We start from the raw sequence: 21,754 nt of genomic DNA on the forward strand, positions 1-21,754 counted from the left end.
CTCCAGGTGTGTCTCGGGCATCTACACCTCTAAGGGGAAAAAAGAGAAACAGAGGAAAATGAACATGAAGGAACTGCGACTGAGCAAAATGGACTGTCACGTCATCAGAGAGAGAGAGAGAGTGGCTGTGATGGCCAGACCAGACTGAGGCGAGGGGGAAATTTTTTTACTCTGTGAAGCATTTTCTCACTCAAGGGTAGACAATCGGTTTAACAATCTCATTCTTGGCTCAGTCTGCCAAAAGCTGCCTCATAGTCAGACTCTGAGGAATTTTGGTTGGGCAGAATGAAAAAGGGCGAGTGGAAAAATGCACTCTGCTTACCAGCAACATATTCATCAACAGCACACTTCACCTTCTCTCACTCTGACATCTATTTAACTTCTGAGATCACAACAATACAACTGTTGCACCAGTCTGCCATAACATGAAATTGTTTACATGCAATTTAAAAGTTCAAATTCAGTCAGACTAAAACAATAATTAATATTTTTAAAATGTCATGTTAATGCCATGTTAACATCTCCTAAACCCGTATCTGCATTATTTTATGCACTGCACTGTTGCCACATGATTGGCTGATTAATAATCGCATGGATAGGTGTACAGGTGTTCCTAATAAAGTGAGCGTACACGTTAATCGGAACACAATTGGCCTTGGCATTGTGCATGTGCTACGAATGTCAGAGGTGACGTGCAATGTGCATTTAACACTTTTATAACTCAATTATAACTGCACATGTAAACTTACTGACTGGTCGGGTTTGAGTGTTCTGTATTCATAATGAAGGAAATGACTACATCTTTAAAGCTGAGACCTGCATCTGTGCAGGTTTCGGGCTGGCCTACAAGGGCTCGCTTAACTCAGCAAGGCTCAGCCATGATAAGTGAGTCTTTTTAGTGGTGGTGGTAGTGTGGAGGAAGGGGGGAAGGGCATGGATCACCACAGGATATGAGATCACCCAGTCCGATCAAAGGGGTACTATAAACAGGGTTGGGTTATCAGTCACATGAGTCGAAGGGCCCAGAACACACCCTTTTCCAAAGTCCACATCACTCCTCATACAACAGCTCCCCGAAAGAGTCACAGGCTGTTGAGAGAGAGTACCCTCTGCCCAGGCCTGAGGCAGCGAGAAGGAACAGGATGGGCTGGTGTCTGGTTAAAGATTAAACAAGAGAAGAGGAGGTTTGGCTGAATCACAGAAGGGGGGTGTACAATGGCAGTGGAGTGGCCCATGACTCCTCTGTGGCAGGGTGGGTCTTGTTTGCTTTGAAAGGACAGTGTGTGTGTCAACAAGTACATACCAAGTAGAATGGTGTCCGGGGGGGGGGGGGGGGGTATAATGTGGGACAGTGAAAGAGAATGAGAAAGATAGTCTGACGGTCAAATTGGGTGGCAATCAAACAAGTGTTCTGTTTTGTGCTTTAGCTCTGGCTCTGCTAAGACCTCTGTAGCAGCTAGTGTTTAGTCCTAAACATGTGGCCTTGTGCAGCGTCTTTCTGGGGAGAGAGGAACAGGATGGGGGTATGCCATGACAGAGCGGCCCAGCCTATTATTATCACTCACCAGATGGGCTCCACCAGAGCCCTGCCTCCCTCTCCCACAACATCTGGAGCACCCTGCCATGGGTTCCCTTTTTCTGCTTTGGTCATTAATAGTGTCAAGACAATCTCTTCGTACTGATGCAACTCAATTATTCAATGAAACGAGGTTTAGAGGTGCTTGCCCATGAAAAACACAGCCATTATGCTATGGTGTTCTGGGTGTTATTAGATGGTTGCTAAATTTAAATTTAGGGGGGAATTCACTACGAATTAAATTTTGCCTGGTAAGAGCACTGTCTATTTGCATTGCATCTGTACTGGTTTAGCAATTTGCAAGGCCCAATTCTTGCGGGTCAGTTCCGAGTGTTATATAGCGGAGAATGCCTGGACTGTACAGCATCATTCCACTACTGTGATCCAGACACCTGATTCAACTCTTTAACATGCCAAAGGTGCACTGAACTACATGCACGTCTGTATATATGACCGGTTATAACGTTCATTTCTTTATTTTTTATCCAAAGCGAATTGAGGAAAACCACATGCAACTGCAGAAGCCAATAATATTATTAGTATGTGGTTAATTGGCCCCAGCCAAAAAGCCCACCCCTAAGCCTTCATGATAATTTGCTCTCTAGATTTGGCTGGGGTGCCTGCCAAATCTTGGGCCCCATTTTTAAAATTGTAAGTCTGACTGCTTCAAAAATTAATAGCACACCTCTCATCAACAAGCCACACTTTTGATGAAACAATTATGTCTGTAGCGCAAATGTTGCATAGAAAAAGTTTACTTTTTTTTTTTCAACCCCCCAACCCTAAGTATGAGCAATAATAATAGTGAGCTAAGGGGTTAATCTGCACTAGAGAAGAGTAACCATGATATAGTGGTACCCCTGGCAAATCAAGACCACACAGAGGGTGGGTTGTATCTACCTCAGCCCTGACCTGGTCTCTATGGAGTCTGGGAAAGCACTTGCCCATGAAGTCTACGTAGCATGAACCAGGGGTCATAAGTCACCAGCATGGCTAAATTCTGCCTCATCCTTCACACTCTGGCTCAAAATGGCCCCACCTCATTTTCAGTTCTTCTTTCTTTTTCTAAAAGCTCTCTGTATGTCAAACTCAAAATAAGGCAGCTGCAGCAGTGTAAGACAAAGCTAAAGCTCGCAGCTTGATATTCTTTTAGACAATCACACTGAGAGCTCAGGGGTAATGAAGCCATTCACACCAATTGACGTTGATGTGATGGCAAATGAAAGCATGATATTGGATTGATGGGAACATTTCACAGAGAAAGATGACCCTTGTGAGGTGAAAAATTGGGCAAATTTGTGATTGCGTGCATCTCACCATTCACCACACGGATTGTCATCCTCCCTCAACTGGGCTCCTGGCTGTAAATAACAAATCATTGTATGGTGCACACAGTGAGTGATCTCCACCACCATAACAGCAGCCTACGAATAACACAAGAGGACATGACAACAGCTGCCTTGTCCCTACACATATACAAACAAATGGGCCAGAGCAGGGGCTGAAACAGGCCTGCAACACGTCATCCAGTGGGGCCGAGAGGGAGGTGCAGCAGGCATGCGGGAGAGTTACTCAGTACTCAAGACTCCAGTAAGCAAACACTCTCCAGGGTGGGGCCCTCATGGAACCACTCCATGGCTGAGGTCTGCCAAAGATACACGCTCAGCATGCAAGGTAAAAACTTTGAGGTGTGTCAAAGCGCATGAAAAATTTTGTGATATCATCATCCATCCAAATTTCTAATTGACTTAATGCAGCAGCTGGTACAGGCCTGGCAAACGGCCCAGTCCGTGTTGTCAAAACAAGTAAATATAAAGTAAGAAGCTGCCTGCAATGTTAGATGGAATGATTATGAACAAACACATCTTACCCTATGACCTGGTCGACCCACACGCCCCTGTAAAGTCCTCAGTTGAGCTCAGAGTTGACTATGAAAGGAGGTTATTTAACAAAATATTTGAATATTTGACAAAATTCAAACATGAATGATTAATTGATATTGTGGAGTAGTTAATTGTTAATGGGCAGATTCACATGGATTTAAGATGCTGTATGTTAGCTTCCGTGTTCAGATGACATCACCAGAATAGACAGAGATGGCTTTGGCGTGCGTGAGGTGTGCTCGCCTTACTCTGTGGGGAGTGACATCATGGCAATAGTGATGTCAATGCCTTTGAGAAAAACTGGTATTAAGTGGCTCTCAAAATAGCTTGGGATCCAAGGACTTTTTTTTATAAGAGAGAGAAAGAAGATGGAATGTGGAGTACTTTTCAGCTCGGTCAGGAAGGAGGACCAGCATTCCTGGCATTTCAGAACATGCTGCTCTCGAGCTTCTCAGCAAGAAACACTACACTTTGATCCCGCACCATCCAAAATGGCATTAAAAGGAATAGTTCACCCAAAAATTTTAATTTGCTGATAATTTACTCACCCTCAGGCCATCCAAGATGTATCAGAGTTTCTTTCTTCATCAAAACAGAATTTAAGACTTTTAGGATTTAATTTCAGGCCTCCTCCTCTAAACAATGCAAGTGAATGTACTCCATTTTTTGACGGTCCAAAATGCATATTTAGGGTGCATCAAAATAATCCACACGACTCCAGTCAACAAATAAAGTTCTTCTGAACGCAAACGATTGATTATTTTGAGAAACAAAACAATACTTATATACTTTTTAACTACAAATGTTCGCTTCCGTATATCTCTGTGACGTGTGCTCATGAGAGGAATGACGTAAGCTCGTTGGTAAGGTCACGCGTCACGTGGAGGAGGAGGCAGGAAGCACGTCATTGTTTACAATAGAAACCTGCACAGAGCACAGACCAAGCGCCATTCACAAACCAAAACAGTCCAAAACAATTTCAAAACAATATAAAATAAAATAAAAAATCATTTCCAAATAATAATAATTAAAAAAAAACAATGTAAACAATGAATTTCTGATTTGATGTAGAAAAAAACTCAGATACATCTTGGATGGCCTGAGGGAGAGTAAATTAACAGCAAATTTTCATTTTTGGGTGAACTCTACCTTTAAAAAAACAACACCTCCAAGTCAAAGATCATCCAGCCAGGGAACTTGTGAGTCATTGTAATGAAGCATTTGAAGCTTTGTTTCCACTTGCTAAGAGGAAGAGAAACACTGAGGGTGGAATCAAGCCAACAGCACCCTTTCAATCAATATGTAGGACAAAGCCTCTTTCAACAGGGTCATCTGTTTGACTCAACCGAACATTAGTGATTTAGTCCAGTTCCTGTGAGGATGTGACACGATAATGAACTTGGGGCCATAAGAGGCTGGATACATTATTGACACTCAGTGGACTGTTATCTATTCTCCCACAATTGTATAATATGGTCGTAGTGTCTAAACAGCCCTGACAGAATCTACTAGCCAGCTTTTTCAGTCAGTAAGTTTACATGCGCAGTTATAATCAAGCTACAGCCTGTTTTTGCAATGTTGAGCAAAACACAATGCGTAATTGAATATTTGAAGAAAGGATGTAAAATACGCTGGGTTAAATACACGTTGAACCACGTGTTACCTGTCTTTTAGAGCATGCATGCGCACAACGCTGAGACCAGTTGCAGTCCGATTAACGTGTATATGTACACGCTACAATCACATTATCAAGATCTGTTTGTCCGGCATCACAAAAATCAAACTAAGCGATTACATGACATTTTATAAGGACAAATTGTTTTAGTTCAACTGAAATTGAACTATGAATATAAAAATTTGCTTTGCATGTTAACGTACTGAGTATAAAAGTGACTTCTAGATCAAAGCAAAAAAAGGCTGTCTTTTCTTTTCCTACTTGTATTGAAAAAGTGATGCGATATAAACACCATCACACACCCCTTTGTTGGCCTCAGAAGTAGAGAAGAGTGCAATATACATCAGGGAGAAAGGTCAAGGGCCTGCGAGATGAATGTTTGCTAATTCAACAGAACAAGAGAGATGGCAATTAATGAGGAGAGAATACAAGCAACTCCGACCACCACATCAATCTACAACTAGACAACTGAACAACTTTTGCCACAGTAGTCTGCAGTGCATAGCCTAATGTGTTCTCAGAAATAAAGAAAAGGTGTTCTGAGAAATTAAACCTGTAAATCCAGGTAAGATCCTGTAGAAAGGACAAAATAAAAAACAGCTATGGGCAACCTTTGTGAAGGAGGGGAGACGAGGACAAAAAAGAGAGGGAGAGAGAGACAAACACGTTGCTTCGAGATCTAACAATGACGTCTACAACAAAACAGAGAACCGCCTCTGTCGTACTAAAAATGCAATCGAGAGTAAGAAGGCTTCACCTCCTGCTACCTTTGCAGGGGATGAAACAAATTTCATTTAATGTCTCTTGTACTTTTCCACTCCACCTTGAGGCACTAGAAAAGAGGCTCTAAGACAAGGGCCCCACACCCACCTGAGTGATAAGCTGTTATCTCTGTGCCAAACATTAAAGGCTGGGAAGGACAAACCAAGACCAGATGAAAGAGAAATCCCTGCCACCACAAAAATTAGGGTCTCAAGATGCTTGTTTTACACCAGTACAGGACTAAGGAGTTATATTCTTCTCTACCAGAAGATAGCTTGTTAGAGGAGGTGATAGCAAGCATCCACCCTTATGGAAATGAGATTTATGGTATGTCAAACAATTTTATGGCTATTCAAATCACATTTAAAAGTCTCTGATACTTTCAGAAAATGTTGGCAAACTAAATTTTGTTCTGTTTACCTGGTACTATTAGTAACAAATGGATATTTTCCTGTCTTTGAGGTACAAATGTCCAATCTACACTATCAAACGTGTTGCCAGTTTTAAGCCGTGGAATGAAAAACCCTAAAATTGAACACACATAAAGACAAAAGGAAGAAAAAGAACAGCCGCAAACTGACCTGTGAATGTTGCACTGACAGGAAATGCATCACTGTGCAGTGGGTTTCTGCTACTTCCTGACTGTTAAACCACAAACAAGTGAACACTTCTCTCTCACTTTGAGAATGGAAACTTGTTCCCCTTCCTCTTCTACTCTAGATTTCTTACTTTCTTATGCTTTAAACACATATGACTGCCATATTCATCTGTTTAGTTGGCAACAACCATCAGTGCAGAAAACCTTGTGCTTTTTTCAGTAAATATATATGAACGCCATCGACAAAATTAAAAAATGCCCCTACTTTTACACTGCACCACCCTTTTTCCATCACCCTCGTATCATGCCTCTCTTCAGCAGTTCACTTCTGAGAAGAAGAAAAAAAAAAGCCTGGTTCTCAGAATTCTCGTAGCATCTTCAAACACCTTCAAAAAGCTTCACTTATCTCAGATATCATCCCACTATGATATCAGCACAAGCACAAAGAAAGTATTATCAACTAAAACCATCAAGATCAAACCCTAACAAAATGTCTCACACCTTGAGAAATAATGATGCAAAATAACAATCTAGCCTCTTGGCACAAAAAATGATTTTAAAATATTTTACAGACTAAATTCCAAGCAGTATGGTGTCACAGATCAGGGGTTGAGAAAATGACATAGAGGAACAGAACTGTGTTACCCTTACTCACTTCCTCTCTTGCAGATCTAACTCTCTGGCAGGGTACATCTCCTGCTACAAAACAGTTAGCTACTTCCACTATGCTGATCTGGCGTCCTCAGGCATTGGTGCAAATGGACAAGAGAAGTGCAGATCTTTGAAATGTAAGCAGATTAGTCATTATGTCTTACCAGAAGCGAGTCAACTCCAACTGATGGACGTCTTAAAAGCCACATGGTTTTTGTGCTCTACAAAAGGTTAAAAATGTTCTTCCCTGTGATCTGTTTCTACAATGTGGCAACAGGCCGCACACCACTGATAGGAAGACACGTTAGAGTTTAGAAATAAGACAGGAAATTGCCACAGGGGCTAAAAAGACAAGGGTCCTCCAACATCGAGAAATAAAGTGGCTTAAGAAGTTCTCGTAATACTTCAAACTTTAAGGACTAAAACGTTAAACAATTTGAATTTCAAACCCTGACACCTGTTTGTTACCACAGAACACAACAGACATCATTTGCTGTTAAACCAAATGACATAAGGATGATATATAACCAAAAATATATTTATAATTTTGAAGGGGAAATGATGCCTTGTGGTTAAAAAACTCTGACAGGTGGATGGATTAACTGTTAACGTTTAAGTCCAAAATGCTAGCTCAATTTTTGGGAGCTTCTGAACTATATCTGCATTCCCACTGGATATGCAATCTGAAACCCTTTTTAGATATTTCAGTGTGAAGACAAAATGTTTTGGCTTCTGCACAGGAACAATTCAGAGCATGACAAGACTGGAGAGGCTCAGGGCTTTCAGCCCAAGACAGACCTCAAACTCCTCAGCCAAGTGTTAGCCCCACCCCATCACTCACAATCATCTGACCATTTTCAGAACCCTCATAATCAGTGACATATTAAACATTAAATGTTGCATAAAAAATGTAAGCTTTATTGTTTTGTTCAGCTTATGATTAAGCTGAAGGGGGCAAGGGAGCAAACATTCATAGTTTTATAATTAAAATAAATAATTGCCTCCCTTGATATGGGGTGATATTCCAGCTTTCCTGATGCTGTATTTGACATGCTCTCATCTATGGCAACATATGCACTGTTGTGAAATAGCGCCACTGCCGCCATTTTAACTCACCCATCTCTGATGTGTTTACACTAATACCAATTCCAACATGTCACAGCATATGTCTTCAGGAGGGGAAAAATGCACCCTGAATACGGCAGTCAAGCATGCCTGTCTTGCACCCGCACATAAAAAAAAAAAAGAAATTCTAGAAACCCTAAACAGCCAGTAAGGCAGCTAAAAAATGGCCTGCATTCTAGCACTGATAAGAGTGTTGTCGCCTCAAGGTTCTCGCTAACCGTAAAGCAGTTAAATTCAAAGTCCAGTTTTCAGTTTACCGTAATTTGAAAGAGAAAGCAACTGTAGTGTAGAATACTTGAAGTTCCTCCCTGGTTGCTTGAGGCCATGTGAAAAAGGCATACGTGAGAATTAAAACTCTTGTCTGAAATCACAGCTAAACATTTAGGCTACAAGCAGAGGTTACAAAGAAACTGACGGTGGCTGTTAAACACAGGGAGCATTCGAAACAGATCTGGACACAAACTGCATAAGGTGTCAACATGGCAGGTTACACTTTTAAGCACAGCAAGTCAATTAGCCCAAACAGTGTGTCATTGTTTCAAATCCTTCAAAATGCTCTGACGTTTAAATTTACACATCTGAACAAGCCTCTTCCAAACAGCAGAAGAGTGCAACAGTCGGATTTCTAAAGTAAATATTTCCTTAATTTAATCCACAGAGTTGATATTTACAGATAACTTTTAAACCTATAAAGACAGACCTATACCTTGAGTTCTGAGGTTGTTAATCGATTATATACACTTATATACAAGATAATCGCAAAGCGCAGCAAAAGAGCTGTGCAGCGACCGCCCACTTCCATGAAGCATTGAGAAAAACATAACCAAATCGGTCTCCCCACACTCTCAAAGTACTTATATATTAGTATATATATGAATATTTTGCTAAAAACTTAAATATATTGTTTTTATATTTTATGTTATCAACTTATTTAAATCCAAAGTTTTATCATTTTAATAGTTTTTATTTCAACTACGTCATTCGCAACGCTTCATGAGCTTGTTGTTCATTCCCTCATTAAAGATGTTAAGTACAAAGTCTTGTACCTTTTTCTTTCTATCTGGTTTTCAAATACTTTTTTGCTTTAAATCAAAGTTTGCAATGTTGGGATTCACCTCAGTGATGGTTGGTTTGGTTCATGGCTTAGAACTCTTTAATTATGCTCTCTCTCTCTCTCTCTCTCTCTCTCTCTCTCTAAAATGTGTGTGAAAAATACTTGAACCAAGATGGCTAACAAAGTGGGCAGGCACTGTTGCACACTATACTCTTTACCTACAACCAAGTACTGATATTAATTTTGATAATTTTGTGTAAAGCATTAGCGAGTTTAAAATTGTCAAATTCAGACAATTAAAATTCACACTTAATAGTTGGTATCTAAAATGGATAAATGTCGCTTTCTTGAATGTACCTGAATTAGCAGGTTATTGGAGCAACCCTCATCTGTCTCTGTATTTATCTTTTCCAATAGACATTGATAAAGCGATTACCGGTAGACTCTAATGCTGTGTCCAAAAACTGGAAAATGCTGCCTTTGGAGGCTGTATAGGTAGAGTGAAAATAAGGTACTGTTTTGAGACCAGTTTCCTTAAAAGTTCCATTCATTCAAAAAATGCTTTCCATTAAGCCATTAACTGATTAGGCAGCAAGTCAGCTTCCTACGTTTTCGAATGGAGCCTCTAAGTAAGCCTCTAAGTAACTCCTTGCTGCAGGGCTGGCACTCCTCATTTGGAATGCATCATAAAATACTTTACAGCTGACACAACTGGCCTAAAATAACCGACATTCATTACATTTATCATATCTTATGTAAGGTTTGCCTTTGGCCCTGTAGAACTCAAGGGGCCGTGTGCAATATGTGGCTTAGTTCTCATATCACTTTAATGACACAAAGTTTCTGACCAAGGAAAAAGTCCAAGATGATCTATATTCAGTAATAAGCACTGTACATTCAAGGGATAGTTCACCCAAAAATGAAAATTCTATTATAATTTACTCACCCTCATGCTATTCTTAACCTGTATGACTTTCTTTCATCAATGGAACACAAAAGGAGATGTTAGCTGAACTATAGCATCAGTCACAATTCATTTGAATTGTATAGAAAGATGATGCGATAAAACTGAATGGTGACTGTGACAAACAAACTTTCTGCATGCATCTACTTTTGTGTTCCACAGAGGAAAGAAAGTCATAAAGGTTTGGGATTATGACAGAATTTGCATTTTTGGGTTAACTATTCCTTTAAGCACTTAGAATGCCACAAAGCAGAAACCTTTGGGACTTAACCCCAGTAACGAACCTGAATCTTCATTATCAAAAATATAAGAGGGATTTACGCCTGAGGCTGAGATTTAAGTCCTAACCCAACCAGATGATTCACATATTTCTCTCCATATGGCTATGAGTTAAAACATACAAGCCATAGACAACAAGTTGACAAGCTCACTATGGTACTGTCTATTCATTGTGAAGGTGGCTATATATTAACTGCCCTGTTGTTATTATACTTCAGGAGGCTGATGTGTCTACAGTACTGTAACTGATATATTTAGACAGCTTTCAGATCCTTGCTTGCTTATAAAGCTCCATGGAGATTGTGTACAGGAGAACCTCTCTTTTCACAAACTACTGACTGCAGCCTAATTGCATATAATTACTCAAGCCATGATCCATAGTGGCAAACAATGTTGCAAAAGTTACATTTTCAAGTGCTGAATCAGAAAATCTATGTTATGAAATCTAGCAGGCCTGTGTGTAATCAGCTGTGGATGAAACATCAATAATTTTCTTAATTACCTGGAAGGCATTTACTATCGACACAATGCATATTTACCACTGTAAATTTTTGCTGATGTGAATGTGGTCCCAGGCTTCACCTGTGCCGCTTATAAGCTACTGAGAAAAATACTGCAAAGCAAACACAACCACAATAAAATCATGCCACAATAAAACCATGTGCCCCTCCCCCAACCCCTCCACTCAGATCTCATTTTCAATATAAGAAACAGGAAAGGACAACAGATAAAGAAACTACCTGTAATGACTCCAGAGACTATCGGAAATTAAACACATTTGTTGTCGTTATTTGTTATTTGTGGAGAATTTATTCAGGTCAGTATCTGAGAGCTAATGCTGGTCTTTGTAGATCTAGCGTTTGCTGATGAACAGCCAACGAAGTTGTAAAAGAGGGGAATTAAAAATGATTTGCTATCATCTGAAATCTACTTAAGCACATAGTGACAATATTCTGAAGTGAGGCGAGAACTACAAACAAACTGCACTCCTCCATGACAACTTTAAACTCAATGATCCTGTTTACATGCACAGCAATACGCTGATAACTTCCAAAAATCAGCTTATTGAAAAAAATATGACAAAGCAATAAAACCGTTTTTACATGCGATTTGAAATAATCGAGTTATACAGTACTCTGCTTTTGATGTCAAACCGTGAAGAGGCATGTGCACAACACTTATGTTTATTGGATAAGCCATTTAGAACACCGGTAAAGGTGCAACTCAAAATCGGGTTAATGAGCAAAAATCTACCCATGTTGATTGGTTTATTCTTAAGTGGTTTGTGACGTTGAATCTATCAAATAAAGCCATTTAATGTGTTTACTTGACCACACAGGTTGTCGGTTTATTAAACGATCAAGTGCATAGTGAAAATGCAGTCATCCATCAAATCAGGAGAATCTGATACTATAGTATTTGGGCTTACTGCAAGGTACCATTAACAGAAAACAAGGTGCTAATTTGTGCGGATGCAATAGATTGAATATCTCTTGAGAACTGTGAACACTAAATGAGACTCACAATGAAAATGTAAACAAGGAGCGGCTGTTGCTAAGAAACCTTGTGAGGTGACCTATAGCATGTTGAGTGATATGACACAGATATAATGGGAGATTGACATTTAAGCACGAAAAGTTAGGACAGAAAACAAGATGTGAAAATAATTGAGTTATGTTACATCTATTCTTGGGTTCTCAAAAAAAAGAAAAAATTTTTATATTATATATATATATTATCTTCTATATTAATGTGATACAACTTTTGACATGTTTTTCCTTGTAATCTTTGAAACTGCCATATGATTTGACAGATCATATATTTTATAGACATGTGGAAGTGACACAAAAGAAAAGTATTGCATCATTTCCAAACATTAGTTTACTGAAATCACATGTCTAATTATGGCTATTAATTAGTGTTGTTAATAGCATGACACAACAAAACATTTATTTATACAACCTAAAATTAAGAAGGAACAAAACTTTTGACTGAGGGTATCATCTTACTGTACACCATATTAAATTTTTCTGTCAAAACATACTTTGGTTATTATTTTCAATGTCACACCAAATAATTCTACATCACTACAACAAATAATATTAACAAGAAGACTGAAACAAAACACTGATGCTTAGGCCTACCATTAAAGATATTAGGTTAATCTCTGGCCTGAATTGAAATTTGGCCTAACTAGTTTCCACATAGCAAAAATGCTCTGAATCTACTTATAACAAAACAAAACAAAATTACAATTATTCACCAAATAAATAATATTTTGTGTTCTCTACAAATGCACTACTTTATTAACAATGTAAACATGCATATAAAAAGTTAACAATTTAACAATAACAATGAACAAAAATAAGAGAAAATTGGAAAGAAATTTGGATTTCAATGAGTTGCATAAGAGCCCAACATTTTGCAGTGAACGTTGTATGGTAACTGTCTACATTTATAGTCTTAGGTCTTAGTGGGGTACTAGGTTAATGGCTCTATGGCAGCATTATTCACAGAGATAGCTGCCTCTGTGCTCAGTGTAACAAGGTCAAGTCACAAAAGAAAACAAATTTTTATAATACTGAAGATATTTAAACAGCAACTACCCTTCTGAGTAATACTGAAAGCACATCTTTGTAGAGTTAAGGGCAGTAGACAACACCCTCAGTAGAAAACAAATATCTGTAGAGTTTCCATGGGTGCTCAATGTTATGAGAATTAAATTATTCCCAGCTAAAAAGGGATAATACATGAATCACCTTTAAAAACCTCAAACACACACTCAGTATTTGAAGGCTTATTTTAGTCAGCATGCAAATAATATTTGCCCAAGTTTAATCTACCCCATAGGTGTTGATGTAACTACAGAATTTGTGAGTACATTTTCCTTTGGCTGATGTAATGTGTTTCATACAGACTGAGGACGTCGTGTTCTAAAACTGGACACACTTGGACCCATTAAATGTCTGCTGAAACTGCACCACCAACTTCCATCAACTTCAGCCATTGTGTTGATTTATGTATAATAATAATTTGCAAATAAAGAAGAGTTTCCATCCCATGTGTTTTAGAGAACAAGATCATCACCTCAGGGGAAAGTTGTGCAAAATGGAAATGAGTGTGAAGAAATAAAGGTGTGCATCTAAATTCCTATAAAATAGTGTTTGACCTGCCCTTAAACACTACACTAAGTGTTAGACCAATCACAACAGACTGGGACATCTGACCAATCAGAGCAGAGTAGGCTCTCTGAAAGGAGGAGTTTAGAATGAATCTTTTAGAACGGATCATTGAACGAGTCGTTTTTGACACTGGGAAAAAAAAGGTAATGCTGCAGTTTAAATTATGAGCAAATTAAAGTGTTTTTTGACCTTGGATGGATGTAAATCTATTGTAAAAGACCTTTAAAACAATATTAGGCACGTTTAAAAACCATAATAGGTGCTCTTCAAGACATTTACAAGTAAATTGAAAGTCAAAATGACATGTCATAACCATCAGAAAAACAATATCTGTGCATGGACATTTTGTGCACCATTTTCAACAACAAATATCTTCATTTTGTATCAATTACAGATGATACGACGCTGCACATGTGAACCATAGCTCACATCAGAATTCGGAAACAGTTCCTAATTTTACAACAAAAAAAAATCTCACATTAAGCCATAAGAAACTAACACATTTTCATTAGCTTGTCTTTTTCAAGCCTGTGACTTGTGGTTTAATGTTTTGTTAAACGCAGCCACCCACAGCTTGTTCAAAGTCTGCCTGCGTTTCTCTAAAATTCGAAATACTTGCCTAGCTGCTCACCAAATGTGTTGCATTTGTTTTTGTTAAATACTCCCTTTTTCTCTCATCTTATATACTGTGAAAAACCATTTGATTCGGAGTCTTGGTGAGCCTTAAAGTGCAAGTCTTTCAGAATAAGGCAGTGCTGAGCTGTTACTATGAAGAGCAATGAACTGTCATGGCAATAGGCAGTCACATGTCTGACCTGTGTGTTTACAAGGCAAGCTAGAAAATTAGATACGGGACTTGCCTCTGTGCTGTAGTTATGGGAGATAATCACTGGTCCTCATGTGGTGTCTCTCTTAAGCCCTTGTTAGTAACACACACACCTGTTTGGCTAAAGCACTACACAGAAAGAAACTATTAAACCTCCAAGTCTAGCTGTGGGTCAGCATCCAAGACTCTCGTACTCAAACTCCTGGCTTTGTTGATGATTTTACAGAACTGTTATCAACAACTTCCTCTGAATTTGACTGTTTTGTTATTGCTGGGGATTTCAACATTCATATAGATAATACTGAACACAACACTGCCAAAGAACTCAAAACAGTTTTAAACACTTTTGATCTGACTCAGAATGTAGATGGACCCACACACAATCGCGGACACACACTTGACTTGCTCATTAGCAAGGGTTTGAACATTTCGTCCACTATTATTAAGGATGTTGCGCTATCTGACCATTTTTGTATTTTCTTTGAAATATTGATTTCTCCTGCCACTGAAGTTAGATCTGTCTCTGTCAAAAAGAGGTACATAAATGAGAACACTAGTGTGCAATTTATCAAGGTTATATCTTTGAAACCGAGTATATCCGCAGACTGTGTTGAATCAAAAGTTAAATGCTATTGATGGCACTGCTCCTGTAAAGTCCGGACGATCACTGGCAGGCGTAAAACACCTTGGAGAAACACAACAGCAACGTAAAACATGAAAAGAAAATGCAGGAGAGCAGAACGAATGTGGCGGAAAACACAACTTGAGATCCGATTATAATATCTATAAAGACAGAATTCATGCTTTCAATTTGGAATTAGGCACAGCTAGGCAGACCTTCTTCTCAAACATTATTAACAGCAATATAAACAACGCCCGCACACTTTTTGCTACTGTAGAGACTAACAAACCCCCCAACACAAGTTGCCTGTGAAATGCTCTGACAGAAAATTTTCAAATTCAAATTCAAAAAAAGAGTTTGCATCTTTTTTCATGAAGAAGATAAATTATATTATAATGGCAATCAGCTCATCCTCAGGTTGCACTGAGGTCAGACAGCACCCACCTCAAAAACTTGAGAAATTAGTCACCATGTCTGATTTTGATGAAATTGATGGCAAAACCCTGGAAGAAATAGTACAGCATCTTAAAACTTCAATCTGCTGTCTTGACACACTCCCCACAACATTTTTCAAAATTGTGTTTAACTGTCTGGAAAAAGATCTATTAGAAATAGTAAATGTGTCACTACTTTCAGGCACATTTCTGAAATCCTTGAAAACTGCAGTTGTCAAGCCCTTCTTAAAAATCATTGAAAAGGTTGTTTTCAATCAGCTGAACAAATTCTTAATCTCGAATGGCTACTTGGACAATTTACAGTCTGGTTTCCAACCAAATCATAGCACAGAGACGGTGCTCATAAAGATCCTTAATGATGTTCGGCTAAATACTGATTCAGGCAAAATATCAGTGTTGGTATTATCAGATCTCAGTGCTGCTTTTGTCACTGTTGACCACAACATTCTCCTAGACAGATTGGAAAACTGGATAGGGCTCTCTGGGATGGTCCTCAGCTGATTCAGGTCATATCTAGAAGGTAGGGGTTACTATGTGAACATAGGCAACTGTGAATCTGAGTGGACATCCATGACGTGTGGAGTCCAACAAGGCTCAATTGTTGCACCGCTCCTGTTCAAACTGTATATGCTCCCGCTAGGCCAAATTATGAAAAAGAAACAAATTGCATACCATAGCTATTAGGGATATTAATGGTTCTCAGTAAAAAACCGAACCCTACAATTTGCCACCCACGGTTCGGTAAGCATTGGTACCATGGTTCACTTCAAGTTTAATGACACATCTGGAGCACAAGGTTTGGCGAAAAAAAACAGAGTCAAATAGACACTCACAGTTACAACCACCGCTAATGCACCTGAATGGATACGCTATGCCTGTGTTTCACGTGGGTTAACTTGATGACATCACTGTTCTGCACACGTTGTGTGTAGTTGAAAATGGCAAGTGCCAAGCGGAGAAAACTAGCCGCTGATAGAGAAGCCTTCTGCGTTATTCAAGTCTCCTGTCTGGGAAAAAAAAAATGTTTGCAGTCAATTACAACAGTGATGGTCAAAAAAAGTTTATAAAACAGGCACTGTTTGCAGACATTGCTCAACGTTCGCAGAGTGCCGAATATTGGTAATACATCAATATGTGATTAATCATGTATGCCGGATATCACCCGGAGAAAGATAGCACGCGGCGCACACAGAGCCGAACCCGCACACACTCACTTCCATTTTTAAGCAGGCACTAATTGTCAATTCAGAAATACTTAAAAACAATAACTAAAATGCTTGTGGTGTTCATTGCCATGAAGTTATGTTGCCATACTCCATTGATGAAGATGTGGGATTTCAGCGTATGATTAAAACTCTCGAGGAGCGACATCCCGGACCCTTCTCGTATCCATTTTAATAGCAAGGTTCCTTCTATAGTGATGTACAGCTTCTGAATGTTGAATATATTTTGAGTTGAGTTTGAAATGCACTTTATGTAGATGCATGTAGCGTAATAGTGTAGGTATTATGTTAAAATATTGATTTAGTAATTAAAGAAAAGGGTTTTTTTATATAGTTCATGTCCATAAAGAAAATTAACCATGGTTTTACTATAGTAATATTGTAGTAATCAAGACTGAAGTAACAATGACTGCTGTCACCAGGGTTTTCTTAGCAAAACTCATGGTTTTGATACAATTAACCATGGTTTTATGACAGTAATTCTTTAGTTTCTATATATAGTATAGTATTTCTATATAGTAACAATGATTTTACTATATATTGTAACAATGACAGTAACCATGTTTATTTTGTGATTACTATGATTTTACTACAAATACCATGATTAAAAAATGGTTACTGTTGTAAAACCATGATTGTTATTAAGGGCAAACCTGTTGAAGTGTTTGTTACCAAATACAGTATTCTTACTTTGGATTTAGAAGTAATGTATATTTTTTTCTGAACATTGCAAATACCAAACCGCACCAAAACCGTGACCCTAAAACCGTGATACAAACCAAACCATGAGAAATTGTAACCGTTACACCCCTAATAGCTATGCAGATGATACCCAGATCTATCAACGACAAGACAGAGGTCATTGTATTTGGCAACAAAGGCAAAATTCCTAAGGTGAATACATACCTTGACTCCAAGGGCCTAAAGACAAAAAAAAATAAAGTAAGAAATCTTGGTGTCATTTTGGAGTCAGACCTTAGTTTCAGTAGTCACATCAAAGCAATAACTAAATCAGCCTATTATCATCCAAAAAATATAGCTAGAATAAGATGTTTTGAATCCAGTCAAGACTTCACCAGTAGGGTAGACTACTGCAATGGACTCCTAACCGGCCTTCCCAAAAAGACCATTAGACACCTGCAGCTCATTCAGAATGCCGCTGCCAGGATTCTCACCCGAACCAAAAAAATCTGAGCATATTACTCCAGTCCTCAGGTCTTTACACTGACTTCCAGTTACATTTAGAATGGATTTTAAAGTACTATTACTCATTTATAAATCGCTCAATAGCCTAGAACCTAAATATATTTCAGATATGCTTGTTGAATATAAACCTAACAGACCTCTCAGATCATTAGGATCAAGTCAGTTAGACATACAGAGGGTTCACTCAAAACAAGGTGAGAGCATTTAGCTATTATGCCACCCGCAGCTGGAACTAGCTTCCAGAAGAGGTTAGATGTGCCCCAACAGTATCCACATTTAAATCCAGGCTGAAAACACATCTGTTTAGCAGTGCATTTTCTGAATGAGTATTGTGCAGCACTTATTGATTTCACTGAATCATTCTGCTTTTGTCTTTCTTTCATTTTAAAGAGCACCTATTATGGTTTTTCAAATACTATCTTTCATGTAGTGTGTTATATAGCTATTTGTGAATGTAAAAAAGTCTGCAAAGTTTCAAAAATGCAAGTGCACGACAAATGGAGTTATTGACTCCCAAAAGAAAGAACCAATTCTGAACACATGAAACGAGTCGTTAGGAAATCCAAACTTACTTCCTGTACTAACCAACGTAATTTGGTAACAAAAAACCTACCTCTGGTCTTCACTGGCTGCTCGCGAACAGCTTTGACCCGCCCTCAAACACTACACTAAGCGGTAGATCAATCACAACAGACTGGGACATCTGACCAATCAGAGCAGAGTAGGCTCTCTGAAAGGAGGAGTTTAGAATGAATCCTTTAGAATGGATCATTGAACGAGTCGTTTTTGACACTGGGAATAAAAGGTAATGCTGCAATTTAAATTATGAGCAAATTAAAGTTTTTTTTGACCATGAATGGATGTAAATCTATTGTATGAGACCTTTAAAACAAAATTAGGCATGTTTAAAAACCATAATAGGTGCTCTTTAATTATTCTAAAATTTTTGGTTATCCTCTGTTTAATCAGGGAAGGTTAACAACAGTTATGGATAGTGTTAATTTAATATATATATATATTTTTTTTAATTATTATTATTCATTTTAATCATTAAAAGAAAAATCACATTTATTTTCTTACATTTATTCTTATTTCATGTTCTTAATTGTTTTATGTATCTTGTATTTTCTTTAAAATGTATATGTAAAGCACTTTGAATTTGAACATTATCACTAAACTGGTGTCAACAGTAAATCTTTGGATTGCATGCTGCAAATGCATATGTCATCCATGTTGCTTTGAGTCTGGATTCGGAAAAAGCTGTCTACATTCTTCTTAAATGAGAATGACAGAAGGCTGCCTGACCGCCTCAACTGTATCTGTAGCCGCTTAACACACAAAAGCCATGGTATAGCAGGTTGAAAACAACTAGAGCCCTTACTATCAAAAGATGAGCCTGCAACTGTGTTGACATGCATAAAGAGTTCTGGAAAACACAATGGATTTTGCAATGGACTGTTTCACATGACTGATTTCAATGCTGCTTTTAATATGTGATCTGTCTTGTGTTCTTGGCTGTTTGGTTATTGTTTAGCACATTGTCATGAGACACTTGGCTATGTGATGCTTTTGTGACTAATTCAGTGAATACACTTGAAGCAAAACATTAAGCAGTGTGGTTTACATGGGAAGTGGTCTGACATATCATTCATCTGCGAACATCATGTGACATGCAGTTCATGTCTGGTAAGATACAACACTGATAATTAAGTGATATTCAATTTCTGAATTTGAATTGCTCATAGAAAACATTGTACAAAGTTCAATAGCAAAAAAAAAATAGTCAGTAAAACTGCAATATTTCAACCAAGTCTTCAACTCTCAAATGGGACAAACAAAAATGTAATCAAGTTGTTCCTGTCATCATCTGTTCAGATGTGGATCAGAAACGTGACTGACCCCCCATTTCAACTTAGTCCTGGTCCCTTTATAGTTTATGAAGCCTTGATTCTTTCACAGCATCACCACCTTATTTTAAGGCTGTAACTGCCAACAGTCTCATGACAACTCAATTCATACAAGATGGCAAAATCGTAATCTATTATGAATCGGCTCTTAAGAAAAGGTATGACTTTTAGACAAACCAATATGCAAACAGAATTTTAAATAAATACAATACAGGCATCAAATTTGAGCTAGCCTCCTACCCAAAACACTTTATTGTAAGAAAGGAAATGGGAAAAAAAATGGTTACTCATTCCATATAATTATGCAATGCAAATAACTAATGTATGTCAATAACCTGCAATTCGCTTTCCTCATCTTGTTCCAAACGTCAATGTTTATTTTCTTCAGTGGTACACAAAACTTGGGTTGATTTGGGTAAGGGGTTGAATTTTTGATTCTTTTTATAATGCTTCTACAAAACCTCAATGTTTTTCTTTCTTCCATGGTTCAGCAGTGATTTTCTGCTTAAAGAGCACCTATTATGGTTTTTCAAATATTACCTTTCATGTAGTGCGTTATATAGCTGTTTGTGAATGTAAAAAGTCTGCAAAGTTTCAAAATTCAAAGTGCACGACAAATGGAGTTATTGACTCCCAATAGAAAGAACCGATTCTGAACACCTGAAACGAGTCGTTAGTAAATCCAGACTTACTTCCTGTACTCATCTACGTAATTTGGTAACAAAAAAACCCGCCTCTGGTCTTCATTGGTTGCTCGCGAACAGCTTTGACCCGCCCTCAAACACTACACTAAGCGGTAGACCAAACACAACAGACTGGGACATCTGACCAATCAGAGCAGAGTAGGCTCTCTGAAAGGAGGAGTTTAGAATGAATCCTTTAGAACGGATCATTGAACGAGTCGTTTTTGACACTGAAAAAAAAAAAAAGGTAATGCTGCAATTTAAATTATGAGCAAATGAAAGTGTTTTTTGACCTTGGATGCATGTAAATCTATTGTATAAGACCTATAAAACAAAATTAGGTGCTCTTTAAAATCATGGTTAGGGTAAGCGGTTACACTTAGTCATTCATTGGTTGGTTTATTTTTCTCTACCGGAGTAAAATTCGTACAGTTTTGTACAATTTTGCCATTTTGTAGCCTACTATTATTATGACTTGTCATGAGACAGGGTTAGTAACTTCACAAAAGCAAAATAAGATGACATAATATACAATCCCAATTCTGAAAAAGTTGGGACAGTATGAAAAATGCTAATAAAAACATAAATGAGTGATTTGTAAATGATATTCACTCAAAATTGTTAGATATCTGTTTGCATTCATAGAGTTCTCACAGATGTGCGAGCAGCAGCGAGTGCTGTTTACTAAAGTAATCCCAAGCCCATGTTCCTGATATCCATTACAGATGAATGCCTTTTTTTTTTTTAAGACACTTACGTCTGTGGGATCAGAGATCACGTGCATTCAGAAGTGGTTTTTGTCTTGCCCTTTACGCACTGAGATTTGACCAGATTCCTTGAAACTTTTAACAATATTGTGCACTTTCGAGGGTGAAATACCCAAAATCCTTCCAATTTGTCTTTGGGGAACATTGTTCTCAAAGTGCTGGATTATTTGCTGAAGCGTCTGTTGGCAAATTGAAAAGTCTTTAACGATCCTTGCTCTTGAAGGACTTGGCTGTTTTTGGAGGTGATTAACATCTTATGTTTCACATCGCCTTGTTATTTCAACTCGTCAAATTGTTATTAATCTTAAATTGCCCC

General features: G+C 38.1%; 1 protein-coding gene across 7 annotated transcripts in view; it reads right to left on the minus strand.

Moving 5' to 3' along the window:
• The window catches only part of LOC127412668 (ETS-related transcription factor Elf-1-like), a 60,400-nt gene that overhangs the window by 20,100 nt on the left and 18,546 nt on the right, over positions 1 to 21,754 (minus strand). For 3 of the 7 annotated variants that reach the window (XM_051649217.1, XM_051649222.1, XM_051649215.1), the window contains exon 2: positions 1 to 29. This exon is cut by the window's left edge and continues 387 nt beyond it. The gene's annotated coding sequence lies outside the window, so the exon portion shown is untranslated. Of the gene's footprint in view, positions 30 to 6,477; positions 6,699 to 7,149; positions 7,169 to 7,309; positions 7,419 to 16,485; positions 16,506 to 21,754 lie in introns of those variants that run through there. The other 4 variants (XM_051649220.1, XM_051649218.1, XM_051649221.1 and 1 more) reach the window with 4 other exon arrangements.

This window comes from Myxocyprinus asiaticus, chromosome 22 (assembly GCF_019703515.2).
Source record: "Myxocyprinus asiaticus isolate MX2 ecotype Aquarium Trade chromosome 22, UBuf_Myxa_2, whole genome shotgun sequence".
NCBI lineage: Eukaryota > Metazoa > Chordata > Actinopteri > Cypriniformes > Catostomidae > Myxocyprinus > Myxocyprinus asiaticus.